At 40.1% G+C, this 22,682-nt stretch overlaps 1 protein-coding gene across 2 annotated transcripts in view; it reads left to right on the top strand.

The window, feature by feature from the left end:
• tcerg1l (transcription elongation regulator 1 like) overlaps positions 1-22,682 on the top strand; it is a 578,623-nt gene that overhangs the window by 259,080 nt on the left and 296,861 nt on the right. The gene's annotated exons all lie outside the window — the stretch shown is intronic.

Genomic DNA, 22,682 nt, shown 5'->3' with positions numbered 1-22,682 from the left:
ACTTCTCTAACTTCCGTTAATGCCCCTCCTCTCCTTCTTACCCCATCCCTGATTTATTTATTTTACCCCCTCCTCTTTTTATTCTCTCTCTGCCCATCACTCTGCCTGTTCTCCATCTCTCTCTTGTGCTCCCCTCCCCCTTACTTTCTCCCTAGGCCTCCTGTCCCATGATCCTTTCCCTTCTCCAGCTCTGTATCCCTTTTGCCAATCACCTTTCCGGCTCTCAGCTTCACCCCACCCCCTCCGTTCTTCTCCTATCATTTCATATTTCCCTCTCCCCCTTCTACTTTAAAATCTCTTACTATCTTTCCTTTCGGTTAGTCCTGACGAAGAGTCTCGGCCTGAAACGTCGACAATGCTTCTCCCTATAGATGCTGCCTGGCCTGCTGCGTTCCACCAGCATTTTGTGTGTGTTGCATAAGTAAGATTGGCAAGTTTTGAAGTCAATTCTTTGAATTGATTGGAAAGTTTAGTTGTGTGTGGAGATATCATCTGAAGCTGTTTACCCAGTGTCAACGTGCTGCAAAATGTGGTGATATTAACTTCAACTGCATATTGGAAACTGTGGTTCCCCTAATAATGAGGACTTCTTAGACAAGCTAGTAAGATTTGTTACCATCCCAAAATTGGCTTGTTAACCGCAGGGTGGTATTTGGTGCCCACATCTTGCAGACAATGTGTTTTTACATTCTGGATCAAACTCCAAAGGGCTCTTATTTCTACACGCTGAACTGAAATCTGTTATTAGTTTCTCTCTTGTTTCTCCTGGTGCCCTCTCCAACTCACCTTGTCCATGAATCATTGTTTCTTTTTTATCAATCTATAGACCAAATTAAGCAGGATTCAACCCCCTCTCCCATCAGCGTTTTCCCCCCACCCACTATTACCCAAGTCAGATATGGAGAATTGATCAAAGAAGCCAACCAATTCTGAGACGTATGTAGGGAGGGATGTGGTCTAACATGGAGGGCTTGGCACCCTTTGGGAGAAATCAAGTTGAGGATGGGGAGCTTTACCTTGCATTCGGACTGGGAACCTAATTTCAAAATGTTTCATATATTGCCTTCAATGATTAAACAGTTGAAGTATTTAAAATCTTAATTAAATTTGTTTTACTCCTCCAGTAGATGCATGCAAACCCAAGACTTAATGTGTTTTTCTCCAGAATTACCAGTCACATTCCATGTTTCAGGTTATCCCCACTAAACTGGCACTTACCCAACTGAACATCATGGCCAGGATGTTAGCTGATGTCATTAATGGATCTCTTTCTGCAGATGCTGACCCATTCTTCCATAAATCAGCTATCATCACACTCCTCAAAAAATTTTCCTTAATTACTCTGATTTTGGACACTACTGTGACCTTATTTTTTCTGTCTCCAAGGTCCTGGAATGTATTGATCCTACCTATCTATCTTCAATTAAATTCCTTGAGTTGTATTTCTGCCACAGTTTGAAAGCACCACTAATCAAGATTACAAAACACTTCCACAGATAATCTACCTCTGCTCATCACGTTACACTGGCCTGCATCCCTTCTCCACTGCATCTCTATTGTTGTTCAAAAAGATACAGCCATCAAGTCATAAAACAGGGAAACAAACACTCTGGCTTACTGAGTATATAGGCATTAAGCACCTATAAACACGAGCTCTCATTTTATTCCCTCTACACAACTATCAACTCTCCTCAGATTCTCCTACTCAGGAGAAGTTTACAGAACCCAAATAACCTGCTAACGTTCATGTCTTTAGGGTGTGAGAGACAACTGGAGCACCCAAAGGAAAGTTATGCAGTCATAAGAGAAATGTGTAAACTCAGAACAGAGAGGGGTAAAGGTCAGTCTTAAACCTGGATCACTGAGCTGTGAGACAGAAACTCCACGAGCTGCACCACTGTGCTATCCATTGTTTTCTCTTCGTGTCCAGCATTAATTTGTGACACGCATGTTTTCTCTCAAGGGCAAGTTGTGAACTACATCATGTAAGGCATATTGTGCCTTTACTTTTACACGGGAAACATAATGAATGGACATTTTGTGAGCACTATGTCATAACTAATAAAGTTGCTGCCTCCCAGCTCCAACAACCTCAGGAATGCATTTATAGAGTTTACAGGTTCTCCCTGATCTCGCTGTGACACCCACTGCTTCCATTCCTATCTACCCACAACTAACCAGAGAATCACTGATAGTAGTTTCTCTTCTCGCACTGTATGTCTCCCATAAATGGAAACACACGTAAGTGTTTGTATCATTTAATCATCATTGATAGCTTTTAAGAGTTTCGTATTTTCAAAAGCTAGCAATGATGAAGTCTTATCTTAAAATAAGTATTATAACATCTTTAGTATTAAGATTCTTCTCAAGTAAACCGTAGTGATTGGTTCCCTATTTAATGCCCTCCATACATCCCATCAAACATTTTAGCTTCCCCCAAAGAAGTCATAAACTTAGTAGTGCAGTATACCTTATGTCTTTCCTTCCATGTTCGGAATGTTTCGATAGTAGAATTACTGACACAGATCCTGATTATTTTGTTTGGAAATGTGATGTGAGATGGAGAAATTAATGTAATAACTGACAACAGATTATCCTTCCTTTTTTCTCCAAACTTCCTGCTACCAGCTGAACCCTACATCCACCCTTGACTTTCCAGGGGGTCAATTCAATTGAGGTACTGTATGTCTTCCGGTGATAGACCAGTTGATTTATCTTGAATGCAGTACCTGTTTTAAAAATAAAATTCATGTGCCACAAAAAAAATAAAAACTGCAGCTTTCCCTTTGATCGAACACTGTTTTTGCACATCCTCACCACCCCTGGATGAGCAAACAGTACTAAAGTATTCTCCCCTTTCCGATATCTGTGTTAGCTGCTTGACACAATTTTTAAATGCTTTAAGGTCTTAATTTTGAATTACATTACAGGTAATTAAACTCAATTTCAGTCATTACAGTGAAGTACTGAATAGTGTTCATCATGAAATAAAAACTTAGTACCTGCTTTCTGTTGTTGAAGCACGTCAAACACATGCCATATATAATCAAAGAACTCCTGCATGCCAGTATTTCTAAAAAGCTTCATGGGTGAATGTTGTGCTTAATAACTCCAAAACATAAAACTAGTTGAAAAGAAACACAGAGCCCGAAAATCATGTCTCGGTTTCGTTTTAACTTTAAGCAAGGTGTGCGGATATGACATAGTGCCATGATGATGTATACATTCATGTACATTTACATATAACTAATAATGCATTATGTAACAACAAATGCTTAACCAAACAATATAGTTACAATATTACTCAAATATTAAATATGCAACACTCCTCCCTACTTCGCTATAAACTTCAACTGAAAAGAGAATCCAGCTCAACGTAAATATATAACAAATATGTAACATATTGCTCTCTAGTCATATATTTGTGTGTGTGTGTAGTATACTATATAATACAATTACTATATAGACATCCACAACAAATTGTCCCATTCAAGCCTAAAGATTTAATCACTATGGAGGGTTTCTTGTGGAATAACATCTTTCCTGATAAAAATGGGGTTCGCTCTGCTGGGCAGGTGGGATGTGTGGTTGTGAAACAATCTCAGGTTCTGGAGACTTCTGTAAACATTGAATCAGTTGACTCTGGGACTGCAAGAAGTAGTTCCGACAGTTCTGGACATCTATCTTCTCAAACAATATAATGGTCCAGTTCTGTCCTTAATCTTTCTGAGTACCCACTTCTGATGGCCCCTCAGCAGGGTGCTTTTCCAGGAGGGAAGTCTCGAACCTCCTTGTTTGAGGAGCCCTCAGTATGACAGCTGTTTGTCCTGCATACTCCTTCTGATTTTGGGTTTGAGGAGATTCAAGTGTGAACACAACTGATGATCCAGGAACAACATAGCCAGTGAGTTGTTGGTTGTGGAGTGTGATGAATTGCGATGTGCAAGGAAGAAAGTGGCAAGTTTCTGATTCAGTATCAGTGTAGTGTGTTCTGCTGACTTTGCCCAATTTGTGTTCATTAGACTGGGGACTAAATCTTCCACCAAACCAATTGTAGCTGGGTACAGATGTAATATGTCTTATTCCATTCATTTTCTGGAACTATTCTGCAACAAACTGTGATCCATTGCCAGTAACTAAGGTTTCTGGAACACCTGTCCTTGAGAAGAGGCTTCTCAAAACATCGACAATGTGCGAGGCTGTAGTGGAGGCTATCGGGAACCCTTCTGGCCACTTTGTAGCCATATCTACTACTACCAAGGAATGTGTGTCCATGAATGGTCCAGCAAAATCTACTGGAATCCTCTGCCAGGGCAATGCAGGTCATTCCCAGAGATGGAGAGGTGCTGTACCTGGCGTCTTCTGGGCATGTTCGTACCCTGAACAGTGCATGGCAAGCTGTTCAATCTGCTGATCTATCCCAGGCTACCTTTCAATTTCACCAACTCTTTAATTTTGACCACACCTGGATAACCTGTCTGCCATTTTGGGTGGCAATGTAGACGTGAAACAGTCTGGGGTACTTTCTATTTCCGCTGTATTGGGAAGACTTTTGTTTTGCATTAGGGTAAATATGTCAAGAGGAGAGTCATCTTTTGTTAGATTTTGAAATATTTCCTTTTCAAGGGTAAACGGGACAATCCATCAACATTTCCGTGATTAGTCATCTTGAATTATGCTCTCGACGAAACAGAACCCTTTGCTGTGTTAGTGCTGCTGCTGTTAGTGGAGCACTGGTCTGTGTATTGAAAATAGACACTAGTGGTTGATGATCAGTAATCATATAAATACTTATTGAAATGCTTTACACTCCAAACCAGACTCAAGGTCTTTCTGTCAATCTGTGCATTATTTTTCTCTGCAGTGGTAAAGGAGCATATTGCAAAGGCTATGGGATGTTCACTTCCATCACTCATAACATGTGGCATGACTGCACCCATATCATATGGAGAGGAATCACAGGCAAGCTTCAGTGGATGATATGCATCACAATGTGTGAGTCTGACATCACCATTTCATTTACCATTTTGAATGCCACATCACAGTGCTTTGTCTATTGCCATTTCTTTCCGATCTGTAGCAATGAGTTCAGTGGTGAAGCACAGTAGCCAGGTTTGGCAGGAACTTGTTATAGTAATTGACAAATCCCTAAATAGGATTGCAACTCTAACAAGTCCTTTGGCCTTGGGTCATCTACCACTGCTTGAATTTTCTCAGCACACGTGTGTAACTCTTGTGCATCAGTAAGTAAGACCACAGTAAGTAATGTTTGGTTTAAAGAATTCACAGTTGTTGCATTGTGCCCTGGGCCCACAATTTTCTAACCTTTGTAACACTGAGTGCCTGGTCAACATTGCAGCACCTGGTCCATAGCTTTCTGTCAGAATTCAAGTGTAGATACTACTCCAAAAATAAGCAATAAAGACTTTTGTGAGTGTTCATGGTGAAAGACACTTTTGACTCTTCTTCCATCTCCATCTGTAGGCAGGTTTCAGCTGGGTCCACTTTGCCAAAGTGTTTTCCTCCTGTAATGTTTGCAAAGATATCCTCTATCCTGGGCAGAGGGTATTGATATGTTTTCAGTTCTCATTTAAAACACCACAGATCCTGATAGACCCATTCTTCTTGGCTACTAGGATCACTGATGATACCCATGGGCTTCACTCAACTTTGGGAAGAATTCCTTCAGCTTCCATGCAATCTAGCTCACTAGCTAGTTTAACAAAATGGTATAAGAAACCTGACAGGGTTTGGAAAACTTGGGTGTGGCACTTTCATTTAACACTATTTTACGCTTTATATGTCTGAGTTTTCCAGTCTCATCCTTGAACACTGCTGTGGCATCATTCAGTACCTTTTTTAAATTCACTTTCAATTGACTTTATTACAGCATTTGTGGTATGAAAATGGTGGATGGATCTCTTATCAAATTGTAGTTGTAGCCACTTGCAACTCCACAATGCTACCCTTATGTTTTTACTACACACAAGCACAACATGCCTTGTTAGTTATTGTATTTCTTTTCTCCAGTATAAGTTCTTAGTTGGTTATCCACAGTCTTAAGTTCAGTATCTTTGAAATGCCATTCAAGTTCATTTTGTGGAATCACTGAAACAACCAGTCTAATTCCATTTTAATGAATTTGCCGTTCACTTCTGGTGTAAGCCATATTGCTTGTCTATTGCAAACTTTCATATTGTAATTTTCAAGACTACTCAGTCCTGTGTCACTCTCATCATCATCAGATTTTTCATCAACAACATGCAGATTAATGATCTTTTTGACACTGCAACTTTTTTTCTTTTTCTCTTCCCTGTGCGGTCTTATTTATTTTTGTCTGTCCAACATGCTCTTTGAATGTGTTCTGCTTTATTGCATTTTCTGCAAGTTTTTAAAAAAAGATCTGCATTGGCCTGGTGTATTTGAGCCCCTGCCACAACGGAACATAATTTGTTTGGCTTGGCAAATTTCTGTTCAGACGTTGCAATTTTATTCACATTCATTTTCATTCACGACCGCACCTCAACTGCATCTCTGTATGCAGTTTCTATTGAAACAGTGAATTCCAGTGCCCATTTGAATGTAAGTTGTGCTTGGGTAAGTGTCCTTTTTGACAGCTTTCTTGTAAGTTCCACAATCTAACCTATCTCTCAATGAGTGCATCATTCATACCATCATTGAACTTTACAATGCTCAGACAATATCTTCAATTCAGCCATGTAAGCTGAAATGGACACCCCTTCCTATTGTTTCGCCCTATGAAACCTAAAGTGTTCTACAATCATCAATGGTGTCAGTTCTAAATGTACCTGTATTACTTTCATGATATCAGTAAAGCTCGTTTTGGCTAGTTTGGTTGGACCAGTCAAACTTAAGCAAACTATATGCCTTTAAATTCAGAAAAAGTGACACTCTCTTCTCATCCACTATTTCACTTGCTTCAAAATACTAGTCAGTTCATTTAGTTTACATATTCTAGTTATCTCTTGTGCAATCAGACATATCTATCTTTTCAATGTAGCCAACCATTTCTGCTTTTATTCAATTTATGATTATTATCACCCAGTACTCACTGTTTATAAACCCATGAAATTGTTCATTGTCTGCCTTTTTTAAAAAATTCAGCCATCGCTGTCATTTCCCAAAGAAGCAAGTGGTGTGCTCTTTTCTTTCCTCGAACGTTTCTCACACTTTTTTTAAACTTGAATGTTTTGCTGCATTTCAACAGGTTGGTAGTCATCTTAGCTTTTTTTCAAAGTTTCCTCACCGACACTATTATACTTTGTAACTCCAAAACAGAATTCTAATTGAAAGGAAACTCAGAGCTGGGAATGCGTGTCTTAGTTTTGTTTTTACTTTAAGCGAGGAGGTGTGTATGAGATGGTGGCATGATGATGTATCCATTCACGTACTTTTACATATAACCCGTAATGAAACAGGTAACAACAAAGAATGCTTAACCAAACAATATATTTTTCAATTATTACTGAACTATTAAATACACAGCAGTTGGAAGGAATCTGTTCTATCAGAATATTGTGAACGCTGCAGCAATTCCTCCTTTTTTTGAAAATCATTTTAGATTAAAGATGGCTTACTTCCATTCTGCTTTAATGGGCTCTGAATACCCCACTTTTCATCACCTGCTGTCATTACCCTCACAACCCCACTACCCACCCTTATACCTCCACCCTCACTCTCCCACTATCTACTTTCATACTCTCACACTGAAATGCCACTCACACACCCAGTCTCATACCCCCACTAACTATCCTCACACCCCGTACACAGCCTCACACCTAGACTCTCACACCCCCACTTCCCATCATTATACTCCCACCCTCGCACCCCCGCTATCCACTTTCATACTCCCACGTTCAAACCCCACACTCCCACCCCCTCTTATATGCCATTCTGCACTCTCACCCCCACTCCAAGGTTTCAAAGGTACATTTAATATCATTGAAATGTATACAATGTACATCCTGAAATGCTTTTTCTTCACAAACACACAGGAGTTGCCCAAAGAATGAGCGACAGTTTGATGTTAAAACCCCAAAGCTCCCCCCCCCAGCTCCCCTCCCTCCCACGCGTAAGCGGCAACAAGCAACAATCCTCCCTACCTCCACCGGCAAAAAAAAACGTGTCGGCATCCGCCAATCGAGCACTGAAGTGTAAGCAAAGCAACAGGAAAGACACAGACTTGCAGTACTCCAAAGACTACATTGTTCACTTGGCATTCGTCATACCACACACCAGCTCTCCCTCACCCTAATAAAGGAGAAAGTGGTGTCTATGTTTCACAGCAGAGGGGAGACATAACAAACATCTGTCTGGTTTATGATGTTAAAAATCCATCGCATTGCATTTTTCGAGCTCTGTGCCCAAAGACCTCAGGTTTCTCGGCATACAGCCAAAGATGTTCCAGCTCCCACAACACACCACTCCAGGACATTGACATTTGATCAGCCCACCTCCAGAGCCCCGAGATCCTAGGCCTCCAAAGGCGAGCCAAACTCTTAGGCCGAGCCTTTGGCGCGCTGAACAACAGCCAGTTGTGAAACCCCGAGAGCGGGTCCCATTTCTGCAAAGAACCATAGTCAGCATGTAACTCCAGGTCAGGGTCTTCAAAAGTACCTTGAGAAGGAAAAAAATAGAGATATTAAAGATGGAAATGGAGCTGTTTCCAAAGAAGAAAGCAAAGGAGTTGCCATTTAGCACCTTCAATTTCCACTGTCTCTCTCACTTCCTATCTCACCCACCTCATTCTGCTCTCTACCTTCCCTCTCTCACAAGCCTCTCAGCCTCTCACTCACTCTTCTCTCTCTCACACATCCTCTTCCTCACCCCCACCTCATACCTCCACTCATCTCATCCCCTCTCTCATCACTCCCTCGCCACCTCTCATCCCCCACCCCTTCTTACCCCCTCTCATCCCCTCTCTCAACCCCCTTGCATCCCTCCTCACATTCCCCTCTTTCATCACCTCCTTATCCCTCCTCATCACCCTCACATCCCACAACCCCCTCTCATCCATCTGCTCATCCTCCCTCTCTTAACCACACTTTCATTCTCCCTGTCTGATCCCTCTCTCTCATTATCTCACTCTCGCACCCCATCTCTCATCTACCATTTCATATCCACCCCGCTCTCATCTAGCATTTCATATCCACCCCGCTCACATCTGCCACCCTTGTTCCCCTCCTCTCTTCCACCTTCCCACATCTACACCCTCTCACATCTGCTTCTTCTTTGTCCCCACCTCTCATTCCGTCCCTTTCATCTCCACTCTCATTCACGCCTACGCTCCCTCTCCTCTCATTCTCTCTCTCACACACACTGCATCACCTTTCCCACTATTAACCAACTTCTCATCATGCTTTGATTATTTCAAAGCACAATTGTGCTAGAATCTGGGATTGTAACAAATACTCTCTCATATTTTAAAGTGTCTGTACAAAAATTCAGTATTCTTACTGTAGGTACAATGGATATTACTATGCAGATATTATAAAGCTTAAAAGTCTGCAGAAGAGAGCTGAAGTTAAAATTACGTAAGGGAATGTGATCCTAGTTTAAACATTGATTATTCAAAATTAATTTACTTTACCCTCATTATTTCATTAACAATCATAATTTCTAAATCTTCTGAACTTTTGAGACTAGATGTTACCCTTGGAATTATTAGTAGTCAAATTTTCAATGATTTCTGTGGCTATACTCATTTAAAATCAGGAGTAAAATCCTCAACAGAACATAACCATCCGCCCATGTTAAATACAATCTTTTAATATTGTAATTGATAATGCTGGGCTTTGTCATCATCCTAAGTTACACAGTGTGCTGGATTTGAGTTATTCAGTCCCGGAAGAATATTCAGCCTGCAAAATGATTGATATTCAACAGCTAAGTTGGATCCTGAGTAAAGCTAATTTTCCATTAAATTTGCAGCATGACCAGAGAATTGATGTTTTGCTGATTTATTTTTCTTTCCTTGTAGTAAAGATTTGTGCAAAAATGAGAACACTTAATGATGAACATTTAAGTTTGTTATCCAGGAACTGATCATATACTACTGTTTCTTTCGTATTTTGCGGCTGAAGTATAATTTTTCTTTTGTTTCCAATATAAAATGTGCAAAGACCATTTCTGGGGTTGTTTCACTTTAATTCTGCAAACGCAGCCAGGCAGTTATGGATGTGAGTTACCGATGAGCCTCTAATGTGATTTGCACATTACTTCCATATGGATTACGTCATTCCCCTTGCAAAGTATATTTTGGACTATTCAAGCTTCAATCCAAAGTACAATTTAAACTTCATTATGCCAAAAATATCTGCCATCATACATACATTACAGACGTAAGTGATTTGACTGCATCAATGATTATTTTGGGTGGTGGGGGGGAGATATGTCTCCACCAAGGGAAGTGTAAGGCATTCCTTCATTCTGTTAGACCGCAGGTCACCCTTGGACAAGGTGAGGCACCTGCTTCGGCCCCCCCCCCCCCACCCTGTTTAGGGTCACATGAAGCCATGGGAACAGGTGGTGGATGGTCATATGAGTAGCTGGTGCTTATCATAATTCCTTGTTGTGACCGCTGACGCCAGGTAGACAATCTCTGAAGAGTATTGATATTGACTGGGGTCACCCATCTTGTAAAGACGCTGCCCAGAAGGTGGTAATGGCAAGCCAATTCTATAGAGAGATTTGTCAAGTACAGGGTACATAATGATGATGATGAATGATTATTTCTGAGTGAAATCATGCTCTTGAGCCGGGCACTTCCATGTACAAAATATATATTTATATGTCAATTGTTTATTAATTATCATGTGCAGACCGAGCTAACATTTCCTCCCTTTCTAATTCAAATAAGGTGTGCAACTTGCAACTTTCATTGGGAGTGTGACGCTATAATCAGGGGCCTATCATGCAACTTGATTACATTCATCAATCTTTAAAAGGACAATCTGCTGACAATGGAGACCTAGTTGCAAATTTAGTGGTTTGCTGCAGGCTGCACAAACACTGGTGAAAGTCAACAGATGAACACCAGGCATATGATCTAACCTTTCTTCACTCAGAGTCAAGTGGTGCATGCAAGCTTGATTTCAACTCTTAAGATGGTAGCAGTATGGAGGGCTATGGTCCCAGTGCAGGTTGATGGGAGTAGGCACTTTAAATGGTTTGGCATAGACTAGATGGACTGATGGGCCAGTTTCTACGCTGTACTTTTCTGTAGCTCTATAGCCCTATAGCTCTTTTACACTGAAGTACTCAGCGAATGGCTGCTTCTGAGCACCAACCCACAGGCAGAACTCCACAGTAAATGACCATACTGGTTGTGTTGAAGAGCTCAAAGCAGGAGGCAAAGACATGCTGAGCAGCAAAAGACCTTGCTGCTGTAATAACTTCAGACACACTGTCATATGTGGACCTCATGTCAATAAGACATTTAAAGGCTCACATTTTCCATGGTGGTCATTACAGCAAGACATGACATTCTGCCACACTTTCATAGTTGGGCAGCCCTATTCAGTGAGACCAAGGTCTTATTAACTTGTATTTTCTTCTCTCTGGATCTTCCTCGGTTTTTAATTGTTGCTTGCTGATTTGCTGCTTACAGCTAATAAAAGTTCCCCAGAACTCAGAAATTATGAATGGGTAGATAATATTGCTCCATTTCCAGTTCACTTATGGCTGTGTGCAATGCTTTCTTAATTAATTTGATGGTGCTCGCAGTGTTATAAGTTTATTGGTTGATCCTTGGAGACCAGGATTGCCCTTGGCTTCCTTGACTTCTCACACCAATGACTACTGCATGCGTACAGAGAAAGCATCAGAATCATTATGGAAGATGTCATCAGTGGTGGTGGGACATCAGCAATCTCACCTCTAACCTTGCAGAGTAGTGAGACACATTAACTGCACAGGGTATCAGGGAATAGTATATAGAAATATGTTTTCAAAAGGAGCATTTTACATCACAACCCCAATTAGACCAAGTCTCCACAGTACAATTCACATAAATATAATAATTCAGCAATAATCTTTTCTATAATGCTTCCTTTATGACCTAATTTTCTTAAAAGCTCACCAGGAAAATATTATGGGCAAAGTTATTCCATTTTTCAAAAATAATTAACTTCTACTACGTATAGTGCTCAACTATCTGGAATAACATTGTGCACAAAGGTCTATTAACTTTTGTCTATACATTGACAGAGAATTTAATGCACTTGAAAACAAAAAAAAATGCCACCACTGTATTAGCATAAATATTAAAGAAGAAATGAAATGAATTGGAAAACACAAATTAGGTTTTAGGAAAGGTAATGCAATAGAAAAGCATAATTCAGGGCAAACAACTTGTATCATAACTCACTAAACCAGGAAAGTTTCATAATATGTTGGTTCTAATGGGTGTTCATAAGTTTGTTAATGATTGAACGTGAGGGACACAGAATCTATATATTTTTATCTATGAGGCAATAGTTTATTATTGCCTACAATACAATGGGCACTAGCACATTAAATAGAGGTATATTGAGCAGAGAAAATACTGCAAATGGTTTGATAATTGGGCACATGAACAAATGAATTAATTAACAAATCACAGGGCAGCGAGCACCATCAAATTAATTATTGAAACAATACATGTAGCAACAAGTGAATTAATTAAAAGCAAAATTACTGGTTGATAATGTCTGAGTGATAACTGTATATCGCACTGCCTCCCAAAGCTGCGTTACTATTCATTTTTAAAATTTAATCTAAATTCTCATATAAAAATAATACTTTTAAAGTGTGTGATAGAGGTTTCTGAATTTGGAAATGTGTTTTTGAAATGTCATAGCTGATATTTCTGCACAACAATATTATTTAGGCTATCAAAAAGATGTGCTGTCTGTTTGAATATTCATACTCAAGGGGGAAGGCTATAGGGAACAGATAAAAATAGAAACAGCATCTTTGAGTTTCACGAAGGGCAAATATTTTCTATTACATTAGCAATGCCACTGTAATCAGCATTTATTGGAATTGCAATCAACCGATCTTGTCATTACATCTTAAGACTAATAGCAACCACTTGACTGCATACATACATTCACAGTTAAACACAGAAATGTAGACATCCCTATTAGGGATTGACTTCTTTTTAATAGTTTGCACTTTGTTACAGCTTTCACCAATGAAATCAAGAGGAATTAAAATCTGATGTGAAGGTGAAGAACCTCAAACTCTTCTTCTTGTAAAATAACAAACTACATGAACTCTTTTGGTGTAATCATTTTAAAAATCATGTCTACTCCTTAGAAAGCTGTTAAGTCCTAAAAATCAAATGTTATGTGTAGATTATAATTATCTGATAAATAATTCAAAATATTGTGGATTTTAAAATAATGAAAATATCTAGTTTTGGGAAATGTTTGTTATCAATATGGCCCAGACAGTGTTCCTGGCTGAATGCTGAAGACATGTTATAATCAACTGGCTGAAGTATTACTGATATCTTTAACCTCTTGCTTCAGAAATCTGAGGCACCCACTCGCTTCAAGCAGCCTTCAAACATACTGGCGCCCAAGAAGAATGTGGTAACCTGCCTAAATGACTATCATCCAGTAACACTTAAATCCACCTTGATGAAGTGCTTTCAGAGGTTGGTGATGAAACACATCAAATCCTGCCTGAGGTGCAACTTGGATCCAGTCCAATTTGACTACTGTCACAAGAGGTTATTTTATTGGCTGATTGTTCAATCCTGGAATATCTGGACAGTGAAAGTACATACATCGGGTTGTTCTTCATTGACTGCTGCTCTGCATTATATGCAATTGTCTCCTCTAATCTAATTAATAAGCTCCAAGATCGAAGCCTCAATACTTCCTTGTGGAACTGGATCCTTATTTGCAGATCCTAGTCATTTCAGATTGGCAACATCTCCTCAACAACCACCATCAGCACTGGCACACCACAAGGCTGTGTGCTTAAACTCCTGCTCTACTCTCTTTATACTTTTGACTGTGGGACTCAGTACAGCTCCAATGCCATATCTATGTTCACTGATGACTCCACTATTGTTAGCTGAATCAAAAGTGGTGATGAATCAGCATATAGGAAGGAGATTGAAAATCTGGTTTGAGTGGGGCCACAACAATAACCACTCACTCAATGTCAGCAAGACCAAGGAGCTGTTTATTGACTACAGGAGGAGTAAACCAGTCTTCATCAGGATCAGAAGTGGGGAGGGTCAGTAACTATAAATTCTTCATGTTATCATTTCTGAGGATCTGTTCTGGGTCCAACATATTACTGCTATTACAAAAGAAGGCTCAGCAGTGCCTCTACTTTCGTAAGAGTTTGTGAAGATTCAGCATGTCATCTAAGACTCTGACAAACTTTTATAGATGTGTGGTAGAGAGTATACTGACTGGTTGCATCACAGCCTGGTATGGAGACGCCAGTGCCCTTAAAAGAAAATGCCTACAAGAGGTCATGGACACAGCCCAGTCCATCACGGGTAAACCCTTCCCCGCCATTGAGCACAACTACAAGGGGCACTGCAGGAAAGCAGCATCCATCACCAAGCAACCCCCCCCCCCTCCACCACATCCAGGCCATGCTCTCTTTCACTGCTGCCATCATGAAGGAGGTACAAGATCTCAGGTCCACACCAACAGGTTTAGAATTAGTTGTTACCCCTCCACTGTCAGGCTCCTGAACGAGAGTGGATAACTCCACTCACCACAACACTGAGGTCCCAACTAATCCAACAATCTATGGACTCACTTTTAAGGACTCCACAACTCCTATTATTAATATTATTCTCAATATAACCTCACTCAGCTTCACTTGCCCCATCATCAAAATGTTGCCAAAACTTATGGACTCAGTTTCAAGGAATCTTCATCTCATGTTCTCCATATTTATTGCTAATTTATTTATTAATGATTCTTTTTTCCTTTTTGTATTTGCATAGTTTGTCATCTTTTGCACACTGGTTGAATGGTGATGTGTATGTACTTTGATAATAAATTTACTTTGACCGATAGACTATGTGTGTTCAATCCTTTATTTTGACTCAGTCAAATGTATAAAATATTAGATAAAAATGCTGCTCTTACTCTAGGTTTATATTTTGAGAATTTTTAAAAATACGATTGGGTGCTCAGTTTGATGTCACTGATTTTAGGTGGCCTTGAACTGATGCCTGAGAGTACCCTCGTCAGAAAGCACCAGGTCTACAGCATTCTGATCACTAGGTATTTGTGGATGATTTTCTTTGAGCTCATCAGTTGGTATTATCAACTTGCCACTGGCTACACTACAAAATACATTGAAACAATTATTTTTAATTTAAGCTTGTTGAACCAAAACATGAATTTGTATTGTGCTTTTAACTGCCTCAGGTCATCCCAAAGCAATATGCAGCCATTGAAGAACTAGCAAATGAATGTTGTTGTGGTGCATGTTGGAATTATGGGCCTCGTGCCCACAATCAACAGTGTGATAATGAACAGATAGTCAGTTTTTCTAACCTTGGCTGGAAAGTAACTGATGTTTTAATAGGCATTCAGGAGATGTTATCTTGCTTAATGTTCATTTTCATAATCCTTCATCAATGTTGAACGAGAGAAAAGATTAAAACTAGCTGTGTGGGGGTACTGAACTTTTCTCATGCAAGTGTACATTCAATTTGGTATAAGTGAGGAACATGGATTAGCATTATATCAGCCTGGTTTGTTGATCCTAACAGCAGGGAGAAAGAGAAGAGAAAGTATTATCCATTTGTTTTGAAAGATTGTCTTGCTTTTGTGCTGCCAGAACTTGTACGTGTATTGCTTGCATTGAATGGCACTTGCATTACGATTACATGCTTCTTCCAGATTTATTCTGAATTGACATCCTATTTTAACAATTTTTAACGTTAGTCCAATTAAATAACTTAATGGAATAATGTCATTTTTCTAATAAAAGCATTGTATTATATTGTGGTTTCTGAAAGGTGAAATTTCATCAAAAATATGCATGTATGGAGTTAATTACCTTGCCAAGAAAGCAATTTATTAATAATTTATTTTGTTTGTGTGTATTCCTTTGGTAAAACAGAAAAATTTGCTTCATCTTTGGTTTGTCGATATTAACTCTCTTAATCATTAGTGTTCCATTTGAGAGGAAAATATCAAATATTAACCGAGATCAAACAAAAGTGCTTATTGACCATAGATGGAAGAAGCCAGAAGTCCATGAGCCAGTCCTCATTAAGGGATCGGAGGTAAAGAGGGTCAGTAACATTCCCTTGGCATAATCAATTCAGAGGATCTGCCCTGGGTCCATCACTTAAGTGCCATATCAAAGAAGGCATGAATATGCCTCTACATTCCTGGAAGTTTGAGTAGATTCGACATTTCATGTAAAACTTTGAAAAACTTATATAGGTATGCAGGGGAGAGTATCCTGACAGGTTGCATCATGGTCTGGTATGGAAACACCAATGCCTAAGAATGGAAAAGTTTGCAGAAAGTGTTGGATTCGGCCTAGTCCCTCACAGGTAAAGGCCTCTCCACTATTGAGTGCATTTAAAGTGCGAAGTAAATTTATTATCAAAGGACGTATTTTTCACCATATACTATATAACCCTAAGATTAATTTTTTTGCAGCCATATTCAATAAATCCATAATAGATTAATAATCATAATAAAATCAATAAAAGACTGCACCAACCTGGGTGTTCAACTAATGTGCAAAAGACAACAAAGTATGCAAATACAGAAATAAATAAATAATAATAATAACAAGCTACAAAAATTGAGACATGAGATGAAGAATCCTTGCAAATGAGTCCATAGTTTGTGGGAACATTTCAATAATGGAGCAAGTGAAGTTGAATCAAGTTATCCCCTTTGGTTCAAGAGCCTGATGCTTGAGGGGTTAATAACTGTTTCTGAACCTGGTGGTGTTTGCCCTGAGGCTCCCGTTCCTTCTTACTGATGGCTGCAGTGAGAAGAGAGCGTGTCCTGGATGGTGGAAGTCCCTGATGATAGTTGGTGCTTTCCTGCAACAATATGTAGTGTAGATATGTTCAATGGTGCAAGCCAGAAGAAGGCAGCATCCATCATCAGGGACCTCCATTATCCAGGCCACTCTCCCTGCCCACTACTACCATTGGACAGGAGGCACAGGAGCAATGGGTCCAAGACCATTAGGTTAGGAATTAGTTATTAACTTACTACCATCAAGCAAGGGAACCAGAGTGGATAACTTCACTCATCTCATTTCACAATCTACAGACTTCCCTTTAAACATTCCACATTTCGTATTCTTGGTATTATTTATTTTTTTATTTACACAATTTGTCTTCTTTTGCACATCGTTGTTTGTCAGTCTTTGTTTAAGCAGTTTTTCATAAATTCTATTGTATTTCTTTAATCTCCTCTAAATGCCTGCAAGAAAATGAATCACAAGGTAGTATATGGTGGCATATATAAGAGTATATATAGGAGCATAATTAGGCCATTTGGCCAATTGAGTCATCATGGTTCATCCATTTTCCCTCACAGCTCCAATCTCCTGCCTTACCCCCATATATCTTCATGCCCTGACAAATCAAGAATCTATCAGCGTCTTTCTTAAATACCCATAAAGACTTGGCCTTCACAGCAGCCTGTGGCAACAGATTCCACAGCCATTCAATACTGCAATCATTTTGTGAGCCTCCTTTGAAACCTCTTCAGTTTCAGCACATCCTTTCTAAGGTAAAGGGCCCAAAACTGCTTACAGTATCCAAGTGATGCCTCACTAGCACTTTATAAAGTCACAACATTACATTCTTGCTTTTATATTCCAGTCCTCTTGAAATGAGTTCTAACATAGCATGTGCCTTCCACACCACAGATACAATCTGCAAATTAACCTTTAGGGAATCCTGCACAAGAACTTCCAAGTCCCTTCATGCCTCAGATTTTTGTATTTTCTCCCTACTTAGAAAATAGTCAACCCTTTCATTTCTTATACTAAAGTGCATGACCACACACTTCCTGACACTGTATTCAATCTTCCACTTAACTTCCTCAAAAGTACCTGCCCTTCCACCTATCATATCATCTGCAAACTTTGCAACAAAGCCATCAATTCCATAATCCAAATCCTTGACATATAATGTAAACCTAATCGGGTCCAACAGAAACCCCTGTGGAACATCACTAGTCACTGGCAGCCAACCAGTGAAGTCTCCCTTTGCCTCCTTCCAATCAGCCACTGCTTTATCCATGCAGGAATCTCCCCTGTAATACCATGGGCCCATAGCGTGTTAAGCACCCTTTTGTGTGACAGCTTGTCAAAGGCCTTCTGAACATCCAAGTACTGTACACAGCATCAACCGATTCTCCCTTGTCTATCCTACTTGTTATTTCTTCAAATATTTCCAACATATTTACCAGGCACAGTTTTCCCTTGAGGAAACCATGCTGACTATGGCCTATTTTGTCATGTGCCTCCAAGTACCCTGTTACCATATTCTTATCAATCAACTGCAACATCTTCCCAACTACTGAGGACAGACTAATTGGCCTATAATTTCCTTTCTTGGGCCTCTCTGCCTTCTTGAAGAGTGGGGTGACATATGTAATTTCCCAGTCTTCTGAAACCATTCCAGAATCTAGTTATTCTTCGAAGATCATTACTACTGCCTCCACAATCTCTTCAGCCACCTTTTTCAGAATGTTATCTGGTTTAGCTGATCAATTACCTTCAGACTTTTCAGTTTCCCAAGAACCTTCTCCGTAGTAATGGTAACTTGACACGCTTCATGACCTCTGATATCTGGAACTTCCACCATACAGCTAGTGACTTTGTACTTTGATAATAAATCTATTTTGACTTTGACTTTGAGATTACATTCAGGCACTTATAATTATATTCAGAGACAAATATTCCGATTGTAATTTTTTTCTTCAAAATGAGTGAAAACCATGCTCAAGAAGTAGCTAATGCAACATCCAAGGGTTTTCATGGTTACGAGGAAAAGGCAGGAGAATGGGGTTGAGAGGAAAGTAAATCTGCCATGATGAAATGGTAGAGCATACTTGATGGGCCGAATAGCCTAATTCTGCTCCTGTATCCTATGGTTTTATATGAATTAAAACAATCCATTTTAGGGTTTCTAGTAAAGCTATTGCAATATATTTATCCCTGGGCCTTGAAGTAGTATGGATCTCTAAAGCCCAAAGTCAGATAAATTGTTCAGATTTGATAACAATGATTACAATCTTTTCTCAATGATGATAGGTGTTTAATCATTTATTTTCCACAGTACAATGTAGCTCACATATTAAAGGATGTTTTAATTGTACAAACAAAATAGTGTATGTTATCCACATTGGTGCTCTCTTTGCTCATGATATTGATGTGTCATTTCTTAGCTTGCAGGCATTGTGATTCTCTTTGGAAGGAGAGTGCAAGCCGAACAATTTGATCTGGAGGTGATCACCTCACCATCCCAAACTTAGCTACCCCTTCCCCTAGAGTAAACCCTTCTTAGGCTTGACAATTATATGCAACACACACAAAACGCTGGAGGAACTCAGCAAGTCAGGAAGCATTAATAGAAAAGAGTAAGCAGTCTATGTTTCTGGCTGAGATCTTTCTTGAGGACTGTGAAGGAAGGGGAAAGCTACCAGAATAAAAAAGGTGGGGAAGGAGGAAAAAGGCTAGCTGAAAGGTAATAGTTGAAGCCAGGTGGGTGGGAAAGGTCAAGGGGTGGAGAAAAAAGAACCTGATAGGAGAAGAGAGTGGACAATAGGAGAAAGGGAAGGAGGAGGGGACTCATGGGGTAGTAATAGGCAGGTGAGAAGAAGTGAAAGGTCAGAATGGGGAATGAATTTTGAACTGTCTACTCTTTTCCAGAGATGCTGCCTGACCTGCTGAGTTCCTCCAGGATTTTGTAGGTATTGCTTTGGAATTTCGGCATCTACAGACTTCCTTGTGTATGAATATTGTATTGCTATGGAGAGGAAATTAGTTAAAAGCAGAGACTAAACCATCATTTTTAAGGTTGAGAACTTTTTTTAAAGTCAAATCGCAAATGTATCAAAGGTAGGAATGCAGCTATTCACAATGTCCTTCAGTATTTTAGATGGAGGAATAAGCTGTTACCTGAATTTTCCTGGCAGTCTGTTGGGTGGATTCGGTGATCCTAATGCAGTCTCCTCTTCATTGGTGAGACTTGTTGTAGATGAGAGGACTGTTTTGTTAAGCTTCTTTGCTCTGTGCACAACAGGGAGGATTTCTCAGTGACCAATAATTTTTATTCCACTGCCCATTCCCATTCCAACATGTCAGTAATTGGCCTCCTCTACTTCCAAAACGTGTCCACTCTATGATTTGAGGGGTAACACCTCGCTTTCCATTTTGATGGCCTCCAATCTGATAACATGAACATCAATTTCTCCATCTTCTGGTAATTTCTTCCCCCCCTTCCCATTCTCTCCTTTTCCATTCCCCATTCTGTCTCTCTTCTTGCCCCTTCTCTTCTACTCACCTGCATTTCACCTCATTCTAGTGCCCTTCCTCCTTCCCTTTCCCCCATGGTTCATTCCCCTCTCCTATCAGATTCTTTCAGCCCTTTATCTTTTCCACCTATCACCTCTCAACTTCTCACTTCATTCCCCCTCCTCCACCCACTCTCTTCCCAAATATCTGGCTTCACCTATCACCTTCAATCTTGTACTCCTTCTTCTCCCCCACTTTCTTATTTTGGCTTCTACCCCCTTCCTTTGCAGTCCTGATGAAGGGCATCAAACTAAAATGTTGACTCTATTCCTCTCCCTAGATGCTGCCTGACCTGCTAGGTTCTTTCAGCATTTTGTGTATGTTACCTTGGATTTCCAACATTTGCAGAATCTCTTGTGTTTATTAAATTTCAGTTTGCAATTAGGAAGGCAAAAGATGTTTTGGCAATGTAAATACATTGAAATACCAGAATAAGGTGTCCTGCTCCATTTATAAGGGCTCCACAGAGAAGGCACATGAAGTAGAATGTGCAGACTTGCTTTCTATACCTTAGGGAAGATTATCTACAAACGTGTTGGCTTTTCCATGTTAAAGAAAAGGATAGTTGTGCATTTGGTTGTGGGCTGCCATTTGGGAAATCTGTATAGCCAAAGCCCAGGGCCCAAGGCAGAGTGTGTGAGGACAGATATGAAAATCTGATGCTGGGTTTGGTGCAGAGTTCTGCATGGTGCAGTGCTTTGAAGTAAATGGATTGGGAGGGGGAGGGAAGCAGTGGCGGGGAAGGAATGTGAATTGAAACAGGAGCTAGGGAAGGGTGTAAGTTAGAGCTGCAAAGTGTGGTTTGACTTGGTAGGCTGAGTTTGAGGCCTGAAATAGGAGAGAGTTCAGTAACTCGGGAGTCTGCAGTTGCCAGTCAAGGTGTAAAACAAACACGAGGAAATCTGCAGATGCTGGAAATTCAAGCAACACACACAAAATGCTGGTGGAACGCAGCAGGCAGCATCTATAGGGAGAAGCGCTGTTGACGTTTTGGGCCGAGACCCTTCGTCAGGACTGAACGAAGGGTCTCAGCCCAAAACGTCGACAGCGCTTCTCCTAATAGATACTGCCTGGCCTGCTGCGTTCCACCAGCATTTTGTGTGCAAGGTGTAAGAGCTTGGTTTTCACTGACCTATGATTATTGGTCACTTATAAGTTGGCAATCAAGAGTTCGGTGCATTAGTTGATGGGTTGGTCAAGTGATTGAGGCCTGGACCTGGAGTTACAGGCAATGGATTAGTCATCAGACAATGGATGCCTGGGGGGTTGGTAGGTTGGGGAGAGCTGTGGGAGGTAGTAGTGGTGCAGCAGGCACGAATTTTGGTGGAGAGCATGAGAGGGTTCAGTTTGAAGATCATGGAGCTGTTGGTGGTGATTGGGCATGTCAAATGAAGGGAATCCACCCAGGTTGGGTTGGCATGTCAGTCTTCCTGAAAGTGTCCCCACTTAAATGTGCTGCTGTAGAGTAAGTAGTGTGGTGAAAATCTCTTGTGGTTAAGAGTGCTCAATAAATTGTGATTTAGAATATCATGGCCTGTTCCTATTGACACAGTTTAATTCTCCTTTGCCCTAAGAATTACATTTGAATCAACTACGGAAACCCAAGTTTACACAAATGAGCAAATTGCAAAATTAATAGCCCATTCAAGCTTATTCAATGACATGGTTTGACCTGAAAACTATCATTAACTTCATCTATTCTGGGAACTTTTTTTTTCTTTCCCTTGTTAGGGCTAAAAAGGGCGGCGCAATATAATTGTATATTTAGGCAAATATATCTGCATTGCAAGCAGTGCAGTACTGCCTAGAGCTTGCAAGAATGCAAAGTGAGACTCATTCACCGGAGAATGAAGGATTTTGAAAGGGCATGATCAGATAGATATGACCAGCTGCTCCTCAGATGAGAACGTCTTGAATAGGAGGGGTTAATGATTATTCCTGATGTGGAAGTTTTTCCATATTAAAAATTCTCGAGAGGGATGGTTGCTTATTAATTTAGTTCATTCAAAATATTTATAAGGTGGACTTCTGAACATTTATGGAATCAAGTGTAATGAGAATCAGACAGAAGTGGACATATTTGAAGATAAGCCATGAAGCTGGAAGGGCCCCAGTCCTGTCTACTCTTT

The sequence above is a fragment of the Hypanus sabinus genome, chromosome 22 (genome assembly GCF_030144855.1).
Source record: "Hypanus sabinus isolate sHypSab1 chromosome 22, sHypSab1.hap1, whole genome shotgun sequence".
Taxonomy (NCBI): domain Eukaryota; kingdom Metazoa; phylum Chordata; class Chondrichthyes; order Myliobatiformes; family Dasyatidae; genus Hypanus; species Hypanus sabinus.
Note: the sequence above shows the minus strand (reverse complement) of the source record. Positions and strands in the feature narration are given on the sequence as shown.